This window comes from Symsagittifera roscoffensis, chromosome 2 (assembly GCF_963678635.1).
Source record: "Symsagittifera roscoffensis chromosome 2, txSymRosc1.1, whole genome shotgun sequence".
NCBI classification, from domain to species: Eukaryota; Metazoa; Xenacoelomorpha; order Acoela; family Convolutidae; genus Symsagittifera; species Symsagittifera roscoffensis.
The window spans coordinates 57,483,689-57,490,339 of NC_087063.1; positions in this window are offsets into that span (position 1 = coordinate 57,483,689).

A 6,651-nucleotide genomic window follows, 5' to 3' on the forward strand; every position below is an offset into this window, starting at 1 on the left:
ACGTATGAATCTGATTTTTCACACGATGACAGCTAGCTGAGATGCAGTTTTTTGATAATTGAAGAACAAAATTTTCAAAGAAACAAAAAGCATCATCACACAGAGGGCATTTTCTTGATTTTTAATCCTGCTTTCGTGAATTTTTCACTCTAATCTCTTCAATCTTTCATGTTTTCTCGCAGAAAGGAGTTTCAGAGACCAACAGAAAAATTTTTTCATTCGCCAGTTTCCTGCGGATTGTCTGCACTTGCAATCAAGCATACTAAAATCTCGAAAATAACGCCATTCTGGAGAGGCAAAAAAGCAAATTTACTCTAACAGATTTTGGTTGCGAATGGGAACTTCGCCGATACAGGCCTTTGGGACAGGTTATTGACAAAGTTGATCGACTAGAGTTGATGATTTTCGAGAAACGTATATGCTTGATTGCAATTGCAGACAATCTTTTAGCAAACCCGAAAACTGGAAAATAATAAAAATTCGCCCTGTTCTTCTGTGCATTACTGCAACAAAGCACGACGGGAGAAAAAAGAAATTAGTGTAAAAGCTTCACAGCAGCATGATTGAAAAACAAATTTATTTTTCAATGGATTTTCAAAAGTTCACATCGCACCTGTAAAAACTCAGTTTCATACATCAATTCAGCTACAAATAACAGCATTTCCACAAAAACGAAAGGCTTTGGATCACTCTGCCTGTACTTTGGTTTAAACGCGTTTGCAAAACCACAGTTCAAAATCATCAACAAAAGTTGGGATCGTTTGTGGATCGAAAAACAAAAAAATGGTTCAATTTTCAAACAGGTTCTATTTAACAGAGCCTTCTGGCCCAAGCTAAATTTGGAGAAGTAGAAAAAAAGAAGTAATAAGAACAACACATGCGTCAAAAACAGGTCTCTTTAAAAACAAGCATTCCCGAGTCGAGATTTTTCAGCTAATTTGAAACAAGATTTGAGCGGTTTGAGCGGTTTTTTAGACAATTACGCTCAAAATCTCGCTTCAAAATGAGCGGTTTGAGCGGTTTTTGAACGGTTTATCTAAAAAAACCGCTCAAAAACCGCGCAAGATTTGAACGGTTTTGAGCGGTTTATCTAAAAAACCGATCAAAACCGTTCAAATCTTGCGCGGTTTTTTTAGATAAACCGTTCAAAAACCGCTCAAACCGCTCATTTTGAAGCAAGATTTTGAGCGTAATTGTCTAAAAAACCGTTCAAAAACCGCTCATTTTGAAGCAAGATTTTGAGCGTAATTGTCTAAAAAAACCGCACAAGCCGCTCAAATCTTACATATTTTCCAGTGGTTATTTTGCTCGAGCAATTGAAAAAAGTCGCTCACATTGTTTTTGGTCAAGACATCGAAAAAAATATTGCTTGTATGAGAACGGTTAAGCACTTTTTTTAATTTGTAGATAGTATTTCAACTGCATCTTAGCGTGGGTTGACCAAAATTGCTTATCCTACAATTTCCATATATGAAAAAAAGCTTGTCCAACAATTTTTTACTGTTTCATAGACTCAGAAAATTGTTTAAAAAACTCTAAGATAAGCGTTTTTTCATATATAGAAATTGTAGAATAAACATTTTTTCAGCTCGTTCGGAGAGATTCATGCCGGATAGATTCGTGCAACTTCTAAGTCTAATACCGATCATAATCTTAGTCTTATAACTCTTAGTCTCATTTGATTTAGAGTATACTGGTTTTGTTACGAGTCGGTCTCTTGGAGGAAGCAACTAAGTTGTAAGTTAAATTCAAATTGCTCTGGTGCTGAAATTACAAGTAATTTCAGCACTTACAAATAAGTGGGTTGTTAGTTTGATGGAGTGTGTTTGGTTAGTCTTAACTTTTTTATAGGGATAAAAATATCTTAATTATAACCAATTATAAATTAAAGTTTGGATCTGGTTCCACCCAACCGGGGTTTACAGAGTTTTTGTTCTTTTGACTTCTATCTGTAACCGAGGATGGATGATGATCGTTTGTATTTCGCGAGCGTCATCTCTATTCCGTCCTTGGAGGAAAAAGCTCTAGGAAACTGGAATTGTAGATGTCATACTGTCCTTCAACGATGACTGTGACCGCCAACAAAATCAATCTGATTTCCAAATGGTTTGATATGATCGTTTGTTCTTGTTCGGAGTTGAGAACTGTGTTTCGATCTTGTTTGGGAATGGCGTGAAGCTCGAGTTTAGAGGGAATGCCTTTGAGTTGTGGTTGTGGGCGGCATATCGGTTGTGTTTAGCCATTCTGTGGATTGAGTGTGATGGGGTCGTCGTAGTTTCTCGATGCTCGTCTTCGTGATTGTGTATGATCTATATTACTGCATTATATAATTTACATAAAAAAAATTTTTAGTTAGTTCTTCTTTTAGTTATGATTTTTTATTAGTTTTTATCACAAAAGCTTTAATTTAGTTCTGTTATTTTTAAAGAGTTACTCACACTTAAGTAGCTCTTGTCAACATTAAGGAGTGGGTCACAAAGCGTGGATTCTAGCACGGTGGGTTAGGCTGGCTATTAAGCATGCTCAGGACGTCCTCTTGTGGTGGGTTAGGCCAGGAGTGAGGGTATGTTTTCATGCTGGTTTTTTATGGGGTCCTATATTGTGTTAACCTTCCTTGTCGTGTTTGTTTCTGGTTTTTTCCTTTTGTTGTTTTAGTTGTGTCTTTTTCTCAAAAATCAAATTTTTCGGTTGGGTTTTGTCTTTCGACTTTTTGGTGTTTTATTCTTTCTTTCTTAGACTTATCAATAGTCTGCAAAAGAATAAATTATCTATTTTTTAAAGCTGGTTTAATCCGGTTTGGGTACCGTGGGTTTCCTTTTCATTGTCATGCTGTTAATTTGGGGTTTATGGTGTTTAGTAAGCTGCGTTAGTTAGTTTGGATTGTTATATAATTCCTTTCCAACCGGGTTGAAAGAAAGTTTGAAACTTGTTAAAATTAGTTTGAGTTGTTGTTAGGGAAAGTTAAAACTTGAAATCATTATTTTAAAAAGTTTGTCGTGGGCGAGCTGTGCGAGTATGGATAGAATTTTTGTGCAAGTGAAACGTCTTTAAAAGGTTAGTACTGCTTGCATTTGTATAAGTTTACTACTGAAATTTTTGAATCCACTGCTTTGTGGGGATTGAAATTATTAAATTATTTTCATTGTATTTAGATTTACTACATCGGGGAAAAGAATTTATAGATTAAGTTACTACTCTGGAGAAGAAATTTTACTGCATCATTCTTTGCGGTTTATTAATAGAAGTTTATAAGTTATGAAATGTTTGTAATGTTTTTTGGTTTTTTGTTTGTAGATGATCGTGATCTAAAGACTAAAGAAAAAGAAAAAACATCTAATAAAGAATGGTTAGTTTTTTCTCGAATTTGTTAGTTTTCAAATTATTGAATTCATACTTACTTAATCATCGGGAGGAATCCATGAGGTAAGATATCGTGTATAGCATCTGATGTTTTTAGTATGAAGTAGTGGCCAAAGTAATTGGAGTGCTTTAATGGTCTTTAGTTCTTCAGCGCCAAGAGAAAATTCGTGAGGTGTGTTCTGAATAAGGTTAAAAAGCTTGTGATTATACATAGTTTTGTGGATAATTTCTAAAATTGAAACTTTTACATTTCGTATAAATTCATGCGGGATAATTAGGGGTCGGGATTCTTCTACATTGAATGTCTTGGTTAGTGGACAAAATATATATATTTGGGTTATGGGGTCATAGTTACGGAGGATGCCTTGCAAATTAGTACTTTTAATGCAATATGAGAAGTTAGGGAAAAAAGGGTGATGTGTATTTAGAGTTAATAAATTGGTATCGATGATGGGGTTGTCGTGATGGTGTATGTAAGTCAAAGTGATTTTGTATGAGTTTATAGTAAGTGTAAGTATGTGTCTGTTTAGTTCTTAACATAATGTCGTGTGAACAGTGCAAATCTCGTTCTTTGGGAATGGGGAAGTGGAAGATTAGTGAAAAAGTTTCAATTTTTTCGTAAAATGATTCATAAGCTTGAATGTCAATAAGTGCTTCTGAAATGATGTGATCGTAATTTTATCTATTGAACTGAGTGTAAATTTTTCGGTTAGTTGCGGGTTAGCAAACTTGTCGTCGTCGACAAATTGATCTTGGTTGGGTCGGATGATATTATGGTCATAGTGCTCGATGGAATATTCGTTAGCTCGGGGTGCGGTGAACAATTTTTAATAGCTTTTTGTATCCTACGTGCGTAAATTGTCGAGGTGTTAGTGCTGTAGTTAGTCTGAAAAGGTCATTTTTATTTCTTTCTATTTCTTGCAGTGTGTTAATGAGTGGTAAACAAAAAGGTTTTGAGAAATGATAAAATGATGTGCAATGGAGTGTGGGAAATAACACATGCTCATCGACATAGTGGAGTTCTTCAGTGAGAGGGTCGGAGTGACTATATGTATATTGAGGGAAGAGGGGTAAAGAAAATTGGAGAAATTCGGTAGTTTTTGTATGGTCAGGATGGTTTATATAGTCGCGGGTTATTCCGGGTTTGGATGGAAACGCGTGATTGGGAATTTTTCTTTTGAAAGTTCTATATGCACGGTGAGTGGTGGATGATGATTGGGTTGATGTTGAGGATTGGGCTAAAGAAGGGGTATTATCTGAAAAAGGTGGGGGAGTTGGTGGGTTTGATGATGTTATGGCTGACGATAATTGATGAATAGTTAGGGTGTGAGGGTGTTGTACTTGTTGTTGTAGTTTTATTAGGTTGTTTAGTTCATATGAGATCTGCGTGTTATCTGGGGAATTGTTGTTGGAGCATTCATTCGTGAAGGAGAAATATGTGGGTGTCACTTGGGAAATACGAGAGATAGTAGAGGGGGAGTCAGTTTGGGCTTGGGAGTGTATGGGTCGAAAGGGGTAATGAGAACATGTTGACGGGCTGGGTTCTGAATTTGGGAATTCTTCAGGGGTTTCTAAAACTGAATTATCGAATTGAGAGATTGTGTGAAAAACTGTGATGTCTGAGTTAGCATCAGAATCCATGCCGGATGATGTGTTAACATGGGGTGGTTCAGGTGGCGGGAAAGCAAAAAGTGGTATGATGGGATGTGGGTTTTGGAGGTTGACTGGATGGGAAATGGAACGGTGAAGGGATCCAACTTGTCGGCTAATCGTGGGCTAAAAAAATGATTGTTCTGAGATTGAAAATTTGTGGTAAGTGGTTGTTGGATTAATTGTTCATTTGTATCGTCGCTTTGAGATTGTTGTGTTACTATATGGTGAATTGGACTTTGTTTATAATTTGGTCTTGAACCTGTAATATTTGCGAGTGCTAAATTCCTAAAATTTCGTGGTACTAGTGACATTGGGTGATTATGAATTAGACTTGGTAATTGTGGTGCTGTGGGTGATGCGTTTGCATTGTGTTGTGATTCGTCATATGTGTTTGGTGTAGTTGATATTTTTGTATTATATTCTTAATCTGTGCATCTAAAAGTAATTTGTTTATTGATTTGGAGAAAATTCCAATAAATCCTACAAAGAGTATAAGTGCTACGCTTGCTTGTCTGTTTACTTGTGTGTGTATTGCGCATGTGTTATACATTCCTTTTAAGAGAGAGAAAACAAATCCAATGAAATAAACATTGCGTATAGTATAGTCAATGTTTCTAAGATGTAATAGGGCCATCCTAGAAAGGATAAAAGTTCTTTTTTTAGATTTACAAAAACTAAAAAAATTCATTGGTGAAATATTTCATTGGTCTGTATTTTTCGCCCTTTAAGTAAATGAAATCTTTTATATCTTTAAAATATCCGCTCTAATCTTGTGCGTAGATGTCTGAAAATCCTGTTGTTTCTGCAAGTTTGTGCAAATTCTGATCTATTGATTGTCGATGTATTGTGTCCATTTGTGTAAGTAGTTCTTGAAATTGGTGTGTATGAAGGTGGTGTTGTATGTCTGATTTAAAGTAGATGCCGACCGATTGTAAATCGATATTTGGGTTGCGGGCAATAGCTCTAATACATTCAGGTAAAAAATTTTTTAATGGTTGCCTTAGTGTTGGATATGGTGTGCGTAGATAGTATTTGTCTTCGTCAGAGTTTAATTGTACTACATTGTGGCTATTTTTTCATCCACATGGGACTGCTGTATCCCCAAAAAAAGTTCTTCTTGAAAATGTATCAACAAAATGTACTTTATTTTTGTAGAAAATTGGGATTCTTCTATAACATCGTTTATCTTCAAAAACATACAAAGGTGATACTTTTTTGGTACAAGTGTAATACCATAAAATGTTTCCTCCATAATCAATGAAGTTTGATCTATTTTTGGATAATAAATATCCTGCATATCATATTTTTAGAACTGCTAGTGCGAGTGATTGTAGAATCTGCGTTTCTTCAAGTTCACATAATTGGTGTAGTGTTTCTAGTTCTGAGAATGACATTTCTTGAAAAATTCTATTTTGTGTAGTCTAATTTCAAGTCTCAGTGTATGTAATAATGAATTGTGCCAAAATACGTGCTGTTCATAAGTGATAGTTCTTTTAAATGTGTATTTTTTGTGTCTTGTGGTTTTAATTTTCCACCATTTCGTCCTGCATTCTTTTGAATTTTTACTGAAACGTATGAGTTTTCATCAGTATATGAGTGAGATGTTGCCATTTGGTGTATGATTAATTTGACTGTAAT